The sequence below is a fragment of the Panthera leo genome, chromosome B4 (genome assembly GCF_018350215.1).
Source record: "Panthera leo isolate Ple1 chromosome B4, P.leo_Ple1_pat1.1, whole genome shotgun sequence".
Lineage (NCBI taxonomy): Eukaryota > Metazoa > Chordata > Mammalia > Carnivora > Felidae > Panthera > Panthera leo.
The window spans coordinates 110,633,643-110,651,557 of record NC_056685.1 but is presented as its reverse complement, the minus strand read 5'-3'; the positions used below and the strand labels follow the sequence as shown (position 1 = coordinate 110,651,557).

Below are 17,915 nucleotides of genomic sequence, written 5' to 3'. Positions count from 1 at the left end.
GTTAGATGAATGGATAAAGAAGATGTGGTGTCTGTATACAACAGAGTATTACTTGGCCATAAAAGAGTGACATCTTTCCATTTGCAATAGCATGGATGGATGTAGAGGGCATAATGCCCAGTGAAATAAGTCAGTCAGAGAAGTAAATACCATATGACTTCACTCATATGCAAAATTTAAGAGACAAAAGAAAGAATGAAAGAAAAAAAGAAAGAAAGAAAGAAAGAAAGAAAGAAAGAAAGAAAGAAAGAAGACAAACAAAAAACAGAATCTTCAATATAGAGAACAAACTGGTGGTTGCCAGAAGGGAGATTGGTGGGGTGATAGGTGAAATAGGTGAAGGGGATGAAGAGTACGCTTACCGTAATGAGCACTGAGTAATGTACAGAATTGTTGAATCGCTATATTGTACACCTCAAACTAACATAACACTGTGCATTAATTATACTGGAATTAAAAATATACATAAAAATAGTAAAATAACAAAATAAAATAAAAATAAAATCAAGTTGCTTCTCCGCTTTCTCTCTTCTCCCTAATGTCATCCCCCGGGTAAAATTCCAGCCCTGAAACAATGTGTCTTAGAAGGAAAACTGCATCTGGTGCTGAGGTTGACAATTTCTTTAAATCTTTATTTCTGTTTCAGTGTTGACTAGGCATATTAGTGTAAGAGAAAAAAACACAGAAAAACAAGGCTAATATTTCAAGGTATAAACCTTCCACATACGTTTTACTTTTACACACACTTGGGAGAAAACTATCAGAGTTATCACCAAGGAGGAACAGCAGGGGAACCAAATAAGATTGCCTGGACTACTGGACCACCTTAACATGTTACAAGGACTTGCAAGTATCCAGAGATGGAGGTACAGACCTAGTTTAAGCATGGAAGTAGGTGATGTGGTAAAATTGCCCAGGGGGGTGGTAGTGGGCAGGAATCTGAAAGGATTCAAAATAACAAATACAGACTGGAAGGAAGAGTTCTGGATTTTAATTACACATATAACAAAACTAGCATTAATTGAGCACAGAATGTCAAGCACTGTTCTAAGTACATTGTAAGTATTAAGTTATCTAATCCTCATAGCAATCCTCTACTGGATAAAATATATCCATTTTACAAAGGAGATATTGAGGCAGAGTAAGTGGCAGAGCTGGGTCTCTGAAACTGAGGCTCCAGATCTCATACTCTCTTTTTTAAATTTTAAGTGTATTTATTTTGAGAGAGAGAGATAGAGGGAGGGAGGCAGGGAGAGAAAGTGCACATGAGCTGGGGAGGAACAGAGGGAGAGAGAGAAAGAGGGAGAGAAACCCATGCAGGCTCCATGCTGTCAGCAACACAGGCTCAAAGTCACACACCATTGCAGTGGGGCCTGAACTCACAAAGTGTGAGACCATGACCTGAGCCGAAATCAAGTGTCCGATGCTTAACTGACTGAGCCACCCAGGTGCCCAGGATCTCATAATCATAAGCATCACACTATGATGCTTGTAAATCAAAGTATGAAAGTTGGATAACTTTTGGGGTTCTTCGCCCACTCATTCTGGTGAGCGCGCCATCATTAATAAATTATGTGACTTTATTTTCTCATCGTATGATCTATTTTGCATGGTTGGCATCAGGGTCTGGAGGACCTTCTGGACAGGGAGAAGTCAGAAACTCAGGCTCATCTATCTGATGCCATAAGCAAGCTGACTCAGAATCGGAGCCATGTGAACAGTCTCTTGCTTAGATTTCCCTCCGTGTCCTTCACATCATCTTGGAGAATTGGACCCACCTACGGGAGGGAGAAGACTGGGGTCACCACTGCTCTCTTGAAATTTCATGTAAGTAACCAGTAAACTGAACACATATGACTCATGAGAAATGCAAAATGCAACATTCTTTTTATCTTCCACCATTCTTTTATCCTTTATTTGGTGGAGGCGATCTTTCTTTGTTGATGGATGAAAACTCCAGAAGGACACATGGTCTGTTCATTTTTACTTAATGAACTAATTGACTATGGTCCATTTAAGTTGCAAACAGTATAATTTAACTATTTAGAATGTCAAACCCCATATTAGGTAAGACTGCAGTGTATCCCTATGATCTGGAAGAGAACATCTGACACTACCATAAGAGAAGCATTCCTAGCAGCCAAAGACAGGGAAATGGGTATCCCTGTGGGGATGAAGGATCTCACTTTTGGCATGGGTTCTGGGGATGTAGCCCTGGGTGCACGCAGCCAGTGAAATTTTTCTTTGATTTCTTAATTTTAATTAAAAATTTACATCAGTCTTTTATTTACTTCCAGAACATATCCATATTAAAGAATGTTAAAATGTTTAACATTATTTACTGGGGAAATTGCTATCCTTCTCTTTTCCCTACCTCTTCAGTCTCTAAATAGAGTTTAAAGAAACACCTGATGTTGATCCCCTTCAACTTGCTGCCTGCTTCCAGCTTGACAATCCCAGGCTCAGCCTCTAGCATCCAGATTCAAACTCAGGCCGTTAAAAAGCGCCCAAGAATCAAGCACATGTGCCAAACTTTAACATTTGCTTAAAGTCTGTGGTGGACACCTGGATGTCTGCTATGTAACGTTCTACACTTTTTTTTAATAAGTTTGAAATCTTTCATATTTATGAAACGCAAACAAAATGAAAATTAAAGCAAAATCTAGTCTCATTGTTACCTGGGAACCCAGACTTTTCTCCTTACACTTCTCCTACCATTTCCTGAACAGGATGTACAGATCTCTAATTTCACATCTTAACATAGTCCATTCCCCAGAATGAAAATTTATTTTCATTATCTTCTCTGAGTCCCACCCCTTTTTGATGAGTTTAAATTTCCTCTCCCACAGAAATTCATGCCAAGTATCCTTGTTCTTCATTTAATTACTGCCTCCTCTAAACAGCTGAAATACCTGTGACCTGGCCGATTCTTGCATCCCAATCAGCCTATCATGGTTATTTATCTTTTTCCTGATGTCCCTTTTTCTCCTCAGTTAATAAGTGCCAGCAAAGCACTTAAAAAGTATTTGTTGAAAAAATAACCGAAAGACATTGAAAAGCATTTACAAACAGACTATGTATATGCGTATTCATACTTGCCATGTGTTTGCCAACATATATGTGAAGAATTATAATTGCATGGAAAAACGCTTATGATGTAATGCAGAAAGAAAAGGTCAGGATGCAAAACCTTTCATACCATCTGAGCTCATTAAAATTCTGTACAAGTGCGCCTTCATAACTGCATGATAGCTCATCATTTGGATGTGAACTGATAACCTTTTAAGAAAGAATGGAGCCGTTCTTAATAAATTCAGAAAATTCTCTCTAATACAGAATGATGGAAGCTTGTGTATTTATTCATTCTCCTCCTTATCATAATGTCATTTCTTTTTCTAGCACTTTCCAACATCCAGAGAATGTGTTAAGGAACCTACTGCCTCTATTTACAGAGGCTTTCGGACTGGATCTAATAGTCAATATTCAGAGTATTAGCATCAATATTCTGAAAGAAAAATTGGGAAATGTAGACATTCACAAACTTCTTTCATACAGTTAGAGCTTCAAAAATTAAAACACTTTGCTCATTTGTTCTCCAGTGCCTGATAACAATAGTGAGACACCTATCTCTTGGCAATGGCATTAGAGTTACGATTAAATATTATCTTAGTCCTGAGACTGTGATTTCCTAAAGCCAGTGCATAGATCAAAGTGGCTGAATAAAGATACCTGGAGAAGCTTTTAAGAAAAACAAGCAAACAAATAAAAAGAAAACTGATTCCGGGGCCCTAATTCTAGAGTGTGGCCCGGAAAACTGTGTTTTATAAATTTCCAAAGAGGTTCTGATAAATAACCAGGTTTGGGAACCACTGCCCCAGGGAGCTGTAGTGTAATCCAATTATTTTCTGGCAGCCTGAAGGAAAGAAGTGAAGGTAGATTGTGATTTATTGTGAGAAACATGGATTCCCCAGAGTCTCTCCCTGGAAGACATTTTAAAAATCTATTTCAAGATAGTTATTTCCCGGGGGTGTGTTGATTGTCATTCTAAAGCCGTGGCAGAGATTTGATGAACTTTGCAGGTCACTTCCAACTGTCCAATTTTATAAAAATGTGCTTAGTTTTGTAAATGTTGCAATGATCTTTAGAAAAGATTTTCCCTCTAGAAAAGAGCGCATTTACTTCACACCCATTAAGCTAAGTGATCGTGACATGTTCACACCCCTGAGCACATTTAGTTCTTGATAGAAAATGAGACATTTACTGTGGGCACATGAAGACATTGGAGATTTTATTGCGGCTTTCATTTCTCAAAAAAAAAAAAAAAAAAACCACTATGTTAAACATAAAACTAATATTTATTTCCTTCATTTTGTAGATAACTTTCTTTGTAAAGAATATAGAACAATTTTCTCAATTTCACACAAAAAATGACTCATTTTCAACAGATGCCTCATTCTAAATTTTTTTTAACGTTTATTTAATTTTGAGATAGAGACAGAGCATGAATTGGGGATGGTCAGAGAGAGAAGGAGACACAGAATCTGAAACAGGCTCCAGGCTCTGAGCTGTCAGCACAGAGTCCCACGCGGGGTTCAAACTCACAGGGCGTGAGATTATGACCTGAGCTGAAGTCGGAGGCTCAACCGACTAAGCCACCCAGGTGCCCCAACAGATGCCTCATTCCAATCCAATCTTATGGTACTCTCTTTAGTGATTTTTTACAAAAAAAAACCCCACATTTTAACCCAAGATTTAATGTATTTTATAACGCACAAAGCACTCTGTCCCAAATTTTTAGCTTTCATAAGATCCTACCTAGAGGAATTATTACAGTAATGGAAAATTGATATTTTTTTCTGGACACCATCCTTGTGTGCTATGGAAATCTGCTATTATCCAATGCAAGTGGTCCTGGTGAGTTGGCCAATGACTATATCTGCTCCTTTAGGCTCAAGGATGAACATGTGATCCCAGGTGGGCCAATTATGATAGCCTGTCCTTCCAGGAGCAGTGATTGACTTAGGAGTGAGCATTTGGCCTAAGAAAGACCAATCTGGGGGCAAATGGGTGGCACAGTCGGCTGAGCATGGGACTTTGGTTCAGGTTATTCATCTCAGGGTTTGTGAGTTCAAGCTTCATATGGGGCTTGCTGCTGTTGGCCTGTCAGCATAGAGCCTGCTTTGGATCCTCTGTGATGTCCCCACCCCCCTCTACCCCTTTCCTCCTCATGCTCTCTCTCTCAAAATATAAATAAAACATTAAAAAGAAGAAGAAGAAGAAGAAGAAGAAGAAGAAGAAGAAGAAGAAGAAGAAGAAGAAGAAGAAGAAAGAAAGAAAGAAAGAAAGAAAGAAAGAAAGAAAGAAAGAAAGAAAGAAAGACAGACCAATCTGGTGCTGAGTGGTATAATTGCTGCCTTCCCTTTCCTAAACTGGAAAAATGTGATTCTGGGTCAATTAGAAGTAGTTTTTCCTACCAAATGATGAGGATTTGTTTGCATAAGAAAGTGAATCTTTGGAGAGAGATAGAAAAGAGGGATAGGGAAAGACACTTAAGACATTCTGGATCTAATTGTGTTGACTCTTGAACTTCTAGAATGTGAAGTACCTGAATTTGTTCTTTGAGCTATCTTGAATTGAGTTTGAAAGCAAAATGAATTGCAGACAAAAAAGCCTGACTAATACAATTATTTTCTGTGTTTTCCAGATGAGTAAAGTGAAGCCCAGAAAAGTTATGTAACTTGACCTAGTTGCTAAGTAAATCAGACCTGAACGCGGGCACTAACACTCTAAATTCTGTGTTCTTTCTACAAAACTGCCATTCTTAGCATCTATTGAAGAGATCTTACACCCAGGGAAAAAGTGATGTAAGAACAGATCAAATATGACTGGCTGAGAAGGATGTTACACTGAAATACTAGTATAACTAGCTAAATTGCTTTTGGCCCAAATTTACAGAGGTCTTTGCATAAATTGGGAGTCTAAGGTGTCAAATATAAAAAGTGAATCTACTAAGTACCAAAAATAAAATTAGAATTTAAACCTTATATTACCCAAAGATAAGCACATTTTGTTCAAGTTCGCAAGTATTTTCAGTGAATTTTGTTAATCATGGGGAGAAGCAAGTTCAGACATAAATTCCATCACGATGTACAAATCTACCATAATGTTCTGAAGACAAGCAGAGATCGTCTGTTTCAAGTTAAAATTTTAGAACTGGCAGGACCTTATAACTTAACCTCACAATGGCAGGCTAGATTGAACAACCAGAACCTGTGATTGTTTTCCAATCAAAGTAAAATTAATTTACCATCTAGTGACACATTAAAACTTGTCTCTTCAGAGTCCCATTGTACCTGGAAGGGTTCTTTGATTTTCCTCTCCTGTTCCTATTCTACTCCTGTCCTTCTTTGACAAAATGCTATTCTATGAAGAAGAATCTGAAGAGCATGAGGTCTAAAATTTGTATATTTAAGAAAGTACTAAAGAAAAGAACATGGAATACACATGAAAAGCAAACTGCTAACATGCCTGAATACATACTATTCATCTTTGGATTTAATTTTTCTCTTTTAGAAGTTGTGTTTAAAAAAAAAGTTTTTTTAAAGATGTAACAAATGATGCATAAAAATCACAGTAACATCTATATAATCTAGTAGCACAGTACTAAAATGAGTACCTAGGAATCCACCATTGATCTCAAGAACTAGAACTTGATTAATCCTTGTAGCACACCAAATGTAGCAGAGACATTCTCTGTGCCTCCTGCTCAGAGGCTACTACTTTCCTGAAATCATTATTTAATTTATAGTTTTTTTTTTTAAATTGAGGTTTCCATAGCAACGTATTGTTTGGTATTTCTTGAGTCTGAGCATTTTGAGCTGTAGGTAAGCACCTGTGACTTGTTTATTTCATTTCACATTACATTTCTACAATGTAATTCATATAATGTAATTCATATACTTCCAAGTAGCTACAGTTCATTCCCTTTTAGTCCAAATAATATCCCATGGTGTAACTTTAGTAATTCAGTTAGCACTTTCTTATCCCTGGAAATTTGAGGGGGTTTTTCCCCATTTTTTTGCATATGTGAATAATATTGTCTCAAATATTCTTATTCACGTCTCTTGTTGTACATGTACAAGCATTTTTCAAGGACAGATATCTAAAAGAGGAATTGTTTGGTTTGGGGGTATAGAATATTTAACTTAATATGAAGGTGTCAAGCCTGTTTCCAAAGTGATAAATCAGTTTACATTTTTACCAGCAGTATATGAATATCCATTGGTTCAAATCCTTACAAATATTGATCAACGTCAGACCTGTATTTGTGTACACTTAGTGGTTATAAAATTGTATCTTATTGTGGTCTTAATTTTCATTTCTGTGATTACTAATAAAGTTGAATGTCTTTTCTTGTGTATGTTCAGCATCTGTAATTCCTACCCATAAAAAACTCTTTATTGAGGCCCCTGGGTGGCCCCTGGGTGGTTAAGCATCTGACTCTTGATTTTGGCTTAGGTCATGATCTCACAGTTCTGAGTTCGAGCCCTATATCAAGTTCTACACTGACAGTGCAGAGCCTGCTTGGGATTCTCTCTATCTCTCTGCCCTTCTCTCACTTGCTCTCTCTCAAAATAAATAAATAAACATTTTTTTTTAAAAAAGCTCTTTATGACTTTTCCCCATTTTTTTTTTTTCTCTTGAGTTGTTTGTCTTTTTTCTTGTTTCTTGCAGATGTTTTTAAATACATCCTGGTTCCTATTCCCTTATTGATTCTGTGTGTCAAAAGTATCTTCTTCAAGTTTATGACATTATTTTCCTGAGGTTTTAATATATTTTAAATTTTAATATGGTCAAATTTAGCAACGTTTTCCTTTATTATTCATGCTTTTATGGGGGGTATCTTTTCAAAGAAAACCTCAAGAATATAATATTTCATATTATCTTTCAAATTTTTATTTCTTATATTTCAATCTGCGCTCGTTTATTTCTTTTTCTTTTTTTCCCTTACTGAGAAGTGGCGGGGGTGGGGGGGCCTCTGGGGCACAAATTGTTTGATCAACCTGCAGAAATAATTATTTATTGTCTGACTAGACCATATAGCCAGTAGTCTGTGAAAAGTCCCAGGGATGAACCTCAACACTGAAAGCTCTCATAAGAATGGGCTATTTCTGGTGTGGAATGCTAATACATCCTTGACATTTACATTAAAACCTAGCACATAGTAGACACATGTATTAGTGTATGTGTTTATGTATGATTGTGTGTGTGTGTGTGTGTGTGTGTGTGTTTGTGTGTCTGCATGAGAGAGAAAGAGAGAGAGAGAGGACTTAAAACAATTTAGAAAACATAGTTTAAAAAAGTTTCCTTACATATGATCATTGTTAATAATTAGGTATTACCTTTCTAGACCTTTTCAATATTTCTATGTATTTACATATTTAAATATGTGTACATAAGTATTACGCACATACACAAAGAGAGGTTTTTTTTTAAATGTAAATGGTATCTTACTTTTGTTATAGCTCTTACTCTTTTCCTTCCACTTAATGTGTGTGGGAGATCATTCCATGTCCTTATTTAGAAATCTATAGCATTCTACTTAACAGCTGCATAGCATTCTATAGTATGAATGCCTTGTGATGTAAAAATCATTCCCCATTAGTGGCAATTTTTGTTCTTATAAGCCATGCTGCCCTGTACAACCCTCGACCATGAATCTTGGTGCAAGTCTATGTCTTTCTATAGGACAGAGTCCTAGAAAAAGGGTATGCTGGGTTGAAAGTATATGTGTATTTAAAGTTTTTGATGAATATTCCCAAATTATTATAAATACAAAAACTTTGTCTTATGAATTAAGGCTAGTAAGAAATTTTGACATTGGTATGTCTGTTTATTTTTGAGAGCGTGTTTGACATGATTCCAAATTGTGAAGCCAACTGAATTTTCTCCTTTCTAATCAGCTGTTTGAACATCTCACTGATACTGTTTACATATGCTGGCCTGAAACACTGGCAAAGAGAAACACTTCTGGGTTTGTTTTTCCATTTATTTTTCCCCCTATGGAGAATTCTAAGCAGGAGGGAGGTCCCAGGGCACTATATATCTAAGCTCTGAGTGTACTTCCTCTAGGGATCCAACTGGTTCACAGACTTGCTGTGTCCATATCTGATATATTCCTAGCTTCACACAGTAGTACATGAAAAAGATTTGTGTGTGTGTGTGTGTGTGTCACTAGAAATTAATACATATTTATTATAGAAAATATTAAAAATGTGTAAAAAGTATTAAGAACACTGAAATCAGCTATAGTTTTATGACCCAAAGATAACCAACATTAATATATTGCTGTATCTTACCAGATATACAGTTTTTAAACAAAATTGGGACTACGCTATAATACTGTTTTGCAATCTGTTTTATCTCTCCACCTAATAATATATTATGAACTTTCTGCTGTATCAGTATAATGTCACTTCAATGTTTGACTTACAGAAAGCATAAGCATTTAAGACTTTAACTGACTCTAACAATTTACAAATACGTCTGTGGTGTGTCAAATTCCATGCTGTTAATACGCAGGTAATAGTAATGGACTGCATTCAACTTAAATGCATATGACCCAAGGCCAATAAATCCTATATGTATTTCTATATTTTATCTGTCACCAATTAGAATAGCTAAATATTACTGAGTACCTACTATCTACTAAATGTTTTGCAAAGCACTTGACAAACACATTATTCCTAATTGTTACAACTAACTTTGGAAGAATGTGTTATCAACATTTTGCAGGAGAAAACAGATTCTAAGAGACTAAGCAATTTTGTTAAGCAAGGTCACATGGTTGGAAAATGGTGAGACTGAGTTAGAAATTAGGTCTATCTGCTAGTAAAACTTCTGCTTTTCTACCCATCATTACTGTTTTGGCCCCACTAAAAATTTTCATGTATGACTTCTGTACTCAAAGTTGCTGCTTTATAGTCACTCTTATTTTTATTTTATTTATTTATTTATTTATTTATTTATTTATTTATTTATTTATTTATTTATTTTTGTATATCCACTTTATGATTAGGCTGTAATTTCTAAGGGAAATTAAGAAACATCAGTCAAAGTTTCTAGTTTCTAGCCCCATAACAGAGTTTTAAGGACATGCGTTTAATCTCGTTATTAATGGAAACGGAGACCTTTGTGTGAGATATTCTGAGAACTTCCGTTACAATTGAAACTGGAGCGCCATCTGTTGGCCATGGAGTTAGAGACACTTAATCCGGGAATATTATAAAGTTATCATCACTATAGCTATCCCCCAAAAGTACTTTTAGCATCAAACTTGGACCAAATATGAAAGGAAATTAGAAGCTAGTAGTATTATCTCTTATTTTTTAAAAATAATTTGAAGTGAAATTCACATAACATAAAATTAACCTTTTATTTATTTCTTTTTAATGTTTATTTTTGAGAGAGAGGGAGAGCGCGGGGCGAGGGAGGTGCAGAGGGAGAGGGAGACAGAGGATCCAAAGTGGGCTCTTCCCTGAAAACAGCCCAATGTGGAGCTGAACTCACAAACCATGAGATCATGACCTGGGCTGAAGTCAGACCTCAACTGACTGAGCCACCCAAGCGCCCCTAAATTAATCATTTTAAAGTGAATAATTCAGTGGCATTTTGTACACTCACGATGTTGTTCAGCTACCACTTTTTTCTAGTTCCCAAACATTTACCTCACTCATAGACAAACCCACTATTCATTAAGCGTTCTTACCCTGTTACCCCTTCCCTACAGCCCTTGGAAACCTCCAGCCTGAATTCTGTCCTACGGATTTGTCTGTTTTGGATATTTCATATACATGGACTCCTAGAAGATGTGATATTTTGTGTTTGGCTTCTCTTGTGCAGCATAATGTTTTGGAGGTTCATCCATGCCCCAGTGTGTATCACTACTTTATTCCTTTCCATGTGTATACACCACTAGTTGTTTATCCATCATCTATTGATGGGCATTGGGGCTCTTTTGACCTTTTGGCAATTCTGAATCATGCTGCTGTGAACACGAATGTCCATGTACTTGAATACTCACTTTTAATTCTTTGGGGTAAACACCTCATTAGCCTTGTCATTAGCCAAGTCATTAGCCTTGACTTGAAGATGAAGACGTGTATGAGAGTACCTGACAGTGGAGCGAACACTGTTATTTAATGCAAAATGAAACAAATTATTTCAACAGGAGGAAAAAAAAATGATGAATACATCCAAGAATGGACATTTTCTTATGTTTGTCTTTCAGAGGCCTTGCCCACCAGAGTGATTAATTAAAAAGGGTCAGAATGACCTGAGGTGCTTGTTTTAAATTTTTTTTTAACGTTTATTTATTTTTGAGACAGAGAGAGACAGAGCATGAACAGGGGAGGGGCAGAGAGAGAGGGAGACACAGGATCAGAAGCAGGCTCCGGGCTCTGAGCCATCAGCCCAGAGCCCAACGCGGGGCTCGAACTCACGGACCGTGAGATCGTGACCTGAGCTGAAGTCGGACGCCTAACCGACTGAGCCACCCAGGCGCCCCAAGGTGCTTGTTTTAAAATGCAGCCTCTGCTTCATTGTCCCCACTCTCATTTAGCACCTTTGGGTGTGGGAGGAATCTGTTCCTTTACGAAGCTCTCTGTGATGTAGTGTGAGGGTCCCTGGAACTACACACTGAGAAACACTTTCACCACTCGCTAGCTGCATGGTTTGGGCAAATCAGTTGCCTTTAGTAAACCTCAGGTAACTTATCTTTAGTATGAGAACAATATACCTCACTTTATAGATTTATTTTGAAGGTTAAATTAGAAAGCCGTGCTTTGCACAGTGCCAACAAATGTCAAGTGCTTGATAAAGGTCAGACTTCTCTTTTGTTCCTATCAGAAAAGCTGATTCTATTCGCCTGGGATTGGGTGTGCTTTCACAACAGAACAGTCCCTGAGTAACGAGAGGGGAGTTGAATGGAGTGTCGATCTATGGCGTTGCTTAGTGTGATGGCAACGTTGTACATTTTCTCCTTGGTGTCAGTGAATGAGAATTTAGTGTTTCACTCCTAAAAGGATGATTATATTTTCTGTCTCAGGAGGCACTCCCCATCACTCTGAAGGTGATCTCAGAAGCTCTTCTGAGATGTTTGATAGAAATTATTTTTAAAAGCACAAATAGGGGCACCTGAGGTGCTAGTTGGTTAAGCATCCAACTCTTGGTCTCAGCTCAGGTCATGATCTTGAGGTTTATGGGTTTGAGAGACCCGTGTCGGGCTCCGCACAGGGTCTGCTTGGGATTCTCTGTCTCCCTCTCTCTCTGCGCTTCCCTCGCTCCCGCTCGTGTTCTCTCTCTCAAAAATAAATGAATAAACATTTTTTAAAAAGTACAAATATTTTTTGTCTTTTACATATCAAACTTTCAGATCCCGGTTTTTAAAAATGTAATGTTCATGTAAAGGAAACGCAAAATTGTATTCCAGATGTTTTTAGTTTTTAAATAAGCCTTTGAATTCTTTCTGTATTAGAATATCTGTGTGCCTAAAAGAAATCATATTGTCACAGCTTAGCAAATATATTCTGACCCCAGTTTGAGAAAATTGTAGTTGTAAATGATTAAGGGAAAAGCTTATCTGTGACTGAACTGACTTGGTAACCATTTATTTCCAATTCCAAAGAGAATTAATTTCAGTGTTTCAAAAAAATATACATATCTGTGTGTGTGTGGTGTGTGTGTGTGTGTGTTTGTGTGTGTATGTGGTTCTCCATGTATATTTGTGCCTTAAAGATCAGTGTCTTTATAAGTGGCAAATGAGAAAAGCTAACCATTAGTTTAGAAAGAAAGAAGTATACACAAGAGGCTATAAAGAACATAGGACAATTAAATGAAATTTGATGTATTTTTCTAGAAGGGCAGGGCAAAAGACAAGTGGTTGCCTCCAGAGATGCAACCTTGGCATATACTGGAACACGTGTACTCCACCTTGAACACTAGTCACAATGTATTGCACATTTAGTTTATGCCAGTCACTACATTCTTCACCTTCTTCAGTCAGGACACCACCTAGTCACATAGGTTAGGTTATATTATCCTTAATTTACAGATGAAGAGACTGGGGCTTCGAGAGATTAACTAGAATGCCTGAAGTCCACAGTTCTTTAGGTGAAAAAGTTGATATTATCAGAGTCATTTTGACTCTTCACCAATGTGTCTTTTTTTTTTTTTTTTTTTTTTCATGTCAGGGAAAAAAGGAAACAACTGGCCAGTTCCCTTTCTGGTCTGGAAAAAGAATCCTTCTTGTGGTTGTCATCTGTACTCTTCCTCCATCAAAACTTTGCTCAAGAGAATTGTAGAAGTGGAGAGAGACTTGGACATCATCAATTCCTGACTCAATTCCTTCATGCAGTTTAAACCTTCTTTGCAAAGGGATGCTGCCATTTCTTCTAATAAAGCCAGATTTGAGGAGTTGACTACTTTGTAAAGCAATGCATCACATATTTGCAGCTGCAATTGTGAGGAAATACTTTATACAAGTCTTTAAATGACCAGTTTTGCCCAATAAAAATTCAACAATGCTTCTTAGTTGTTTCACTCATTAATTGTTCCTCTCTTTGTTTACTCATTCAAAAATATTGATTAACCCAGTTTTTGTCTTATTCAGCTTTGGAATTATAGTCCTAGATAGGCATGAATGTGTTATTTTTTCTGAAAAATCCATTGGGGCTAGTTTATATTAAATTTGTAGGTGATTAAAATTCTTTGTCTTTCTATAATATTGTTGCTGCCAGGTCTATTACATTCTTTACCCCTGAAGTTTAACTTTTCCCTCGAGCTACAGCATTGGATTTTTTAGTTTTGACCCTCTCTGAGCTTTTAAATTCAGATTATCGCCAAAGAAATCATTCCAATTTTCTGGTGTCTAAAAAATTGCTATCTTCCTTCTGTATCTTACTTTTAATATTCATTAAAAATATTGGCTAGAAGAAGACAAGTTCAAAATGCTGACGCTCCATACAGAAATCTCCCCATATTTTGTTACCTAATGCATTACTTAATGTTTTTTGGGTGAATTTATTCAATAAAAACAAGCCCAAATATGCATCCCTAGTCCACAAGTCTTAATTTTGCCTATAACTATTCATGAGAAGTGGCTAAATGCCTTGCTGAAATTCCTGTAAAGAAGAAATCTCACCTTCTGGTGTGATAGTTTCAAGGATTTCTTGTTGGCCAAGGATCTAGCCATTAGGCCTGAGCCAAAGAGATAGGGTCAAGTTTAGTGGCTAAAAGGTACAGCATCAGGGGAGATATAAGTAGCTGTCTTCCAAATGGAAATGAAGTTCAACTCCCACGACTTTATTTTTGATCAATCTGTACTATCTTCAGCTATCCACCATTTCATGTTTGGAATATCCACAAACCATATTTTGGGCATAATCTTCTAGAATTGTCCTTGCAATAAATTACTTTTCCCAGGGAAAATTTTGCCATTTCTTTTCTACTCCCTCTGTGCAGCTCTATGATCCTCAATTTTATTATTAATGCTAAAGCAATCTCTCATAAAATGCCAGCCTCCTAGAGACTAATTTATCGGGGTCAGAAACTTGGACAGATTTTGAAGAGCACATTGCTGTTTATTATTTTATTAGTTCTTTTGAGTTGAAATTTACTCTTTGTTAGTTTTAAGAAGTATGATAAGGATTGATTTATGGGAGCTAAGTTTGTTAATTTGTTTTATCTCAATTTTATCTTGTTTTAATTTGTCTAATCTCTGTCATTTGCAAATAAGAGGGCCTCTCATTTCTTTAGAAAAGTGAAGTGTACCCAAAAAAGGTTCATGTGCATTATGAAGATTACATCTCGGGAGATCCGACCTGGCTCTTCCTTGCATGAACATTTGTCGTGATCAGTATATGGACATTTTTTTAATGTAAAAGGTAAAAACTTATTGAGGGAACTCCTTCAAAAAGTTCAAATGACATCTCATTCTACAAATGTCCATTTAGGCTTGATATTTTTTCCCATGGTAAGTTACTTATTCTCAAGTGATTGATCCCTTTCCCAAAAGGGATATTTCTTTAACTTTTATTTCCTGGTAACATCAATTCTGGTCCCTTTATCAGCTTAGTCATTTTCTCACTTCACCTTTCATTCATTCATTTAAGATAAACTTATTGATCAATAACTATGGCGGGTATTGTTTACGTGTTATGAATACAGTGTTGAATAAGACAAGGAGGTTTAGGCCTCAGGGAATTTACATACACCCACAAATGAGCAAGCTCTTAGGGACTGATAGTGTTGTTTGGGCAAGGCACAGAGTGGGGTGATAAAGATGCACTGGGGTGAGGATGGGACTATTTTAGATGGAGTGGTCAGGAAAGATCTCTCTGAGGAAATAAAATAAAATATAAGCTGAGATTTAAAGGGTAAACCCTGGAGCCATGTGAAAATGCAACCATTTCCATCAAAGGTCAGCCTTAGCAAATGAAGGTTATCATATAAGAAGTGTTTCACTAGTGGCAAGGGTTAGCAGGCCAAGGCCCAGTTCAGACCCAGCCAGCATGTCAATATCATTAAAACGAGACCGTTCATCAAGGAGGAAGCTATTATGATAAACCAATGTTTTAAAGTGCCATTTCAAGTGCCAGACTCTCAAAACTGGGAATCACATGGCTCAATGAGGTTTGAAGGCACGTACTGATGCATGACCAAAAACATCAAGTCCCATTTAAGTGGTGTGGTCGTTCCCAATTATTATGGGAGTATCCACAGACTAATTATGGTAGGCATGTTTGTTTTAATAACAAATGCAGCCAACCCACTACCTAGCTATTGAGTAAAATAAATTCATCCTTTTTCTTCCAAAATAACAACCTGCTTGGCTGAAATTAACTGAAACTATTGTTATTCAATTGTGTACATAATGTCCTGAAGATCATTCTGATGAACCTTTTTTAGTTTCCTCTTCTGCTAGCTAGTTCTGTTCCATGTTCATGGGGATGCACATGAAGACACAAACACACACGGCCTAAGAAAGAAGTGTAGTTGATGAGACATTTATGCTAGTATATATATAACTTCAGTGTATCAGTCTAGTATTTTCTCAAATAAGCATGTCACTAATATATTAGTGTTTATGCAGAGGCAAGGCTAGCAGGTGATCTCATCTAAGTCTTACGGACCTAAAGAAAAGGTGGATTTCAGGCTCTTGGAAAGAATGTGGTGGGTGGTGAGCAGAGCTCTAGATGCTCGGGAATATCCTAAATGCAGGGCAATTTTTCTAAGTGGCAACATGAATGACTGTCTTCATGGAGGATGTTCTCCAATGTACTTTTTCCTTTCCCTTTCACTTTGCAATCTTGACTCTTGCCATTAAAATATAAGTTTTAGATATGTCTTTATAATATGAATTTCAGGACTTGCCAGTTGTCTATATCTAATAAAGGATGAAAATTTTACAAAAATCTGATCACATTACCCCCTGATTAGAACCTTCCAATGGTTCTCTATTGTTTTTGAGGTGAAGTCCAAGCTGATCAGAATGACCGTGTAGGTCCAGTGCAATCTGGTCTCTGCCTCTCTTCCGAGTCTACTCTATTCCTCCAGGAAAAACAATCACATGACTGAGTCCCGCTTGCTGTGCCAATAACTTTACATGGATTTTCTCATTTACTCTTCAAAACCATGTCCCGAATCACCATGCTATTCTCACACTTCCGTGTGTTTGCCCAGGTGTTCTTTCCACCTGGAATTCTCGTCATGCTTTGCCCGGAAAATTGCTTCTGGTCCTTGAAATTTCTGCTTACGAATCTCCTGTTCTGAGAAGCCCTCTTTACTTCCCCAGAAAGAGCTCGTCACTGCCTCCACAGCCGTGCTCCATCAAATGAACCATGAGATCATGACCTCAGCCATTACAGTTCTGCTGTAATGTCACAGCACGTACAACTGTGTATAGTATGATTCCAGTGTCATGTGTATCTTCTCCACCAGGCTGTGACTTGATTAAGGATGCTGACCAGGATTTCCATCATTGTATGATCAGCCTAGGGCAGCTCCTGGTGTGTGCTAAAGGCTCATTATTTGACTGCCGGGTAGAATTAAATTGAAATGAGGTAGAGAGATAGACAGGTAGATAGATGATATATGTGTGTGTGTATATATATATATATATATATATATATACACACACACATATATATATACATGTGTGTGTGTATATATATATGTATATATATATGTGTATATATATGTATATATATGTGTATATATGTGTGTATATATATATATATAGAGAGAGAGAGAGAGAGAGAGATACATGTGTGTATATATACACACAAATACATCTTTCTGTGGATGCCAATGTTCTATAGAGCAGAGTTTTGGATCTCTAAGACTAAAGACTCTTCTGTATTGGAACACAGAATATTTGGAAGAGGCGTAGAGGGCGTTGTTCTAATATGTACACAGGAAACTGCCATGGGCAGAATAAAATGCTTCTTCAAATATCTAGTGTTTGCTTGGCACAGCTTCTGTGGGGTTTAGCTTCGCTAAATCTTCCCCAGGCTGTGTTTTCCTGGTTGCCATGGAGCCAATTCACTTCTAAAGGAAAGCTGGGGCTGAGCCTAAAGGAAACAATTGAGGAATTGAGTGACTGTGCTTGGTCTCCAGGTGGACAGAGGAGAACAGCCAGTTCAGCTTGTAACTTGGAAAACTAAAGTTTGTTTTTGGTGTGCTTCCTCCTCCCTCTACGGTTATTCTTTCTGCTTTAACCTCTTGGAATCAGTCTTTCCCAATGTAAGTCAGAGCCCAGTGTCTCATGATGTAGCTTGGTTTGGTCTGGTTGTGTAAGAAAGTAAAAGCATCTACAATTGTTCAGGCAAACTTGTAGTCATTTATGCCCAAGGCAA

General features: G+C 37.2%; 1 long non-coding RNA gene across 1 annotated transcript; it reads left to right on the top strand.

Moving 5' to 3' along the window:
• Positions 1-8,684: 8,684 nt before the first annotated feature.
• Positions 8,685-13,583, top strand: LOC122223700. The gene is made up of 2 exons (XR_006204404.1): positions 8,685-8,768; positions 13,251-13,583. It is a non-coding gene; the product is annotated as an uncharacterized LOC122223700 (long non-coding RNA).
• The last annotated feature ends 4,332 nt before the right edge of the window (positions 13,584-17,915 follow it).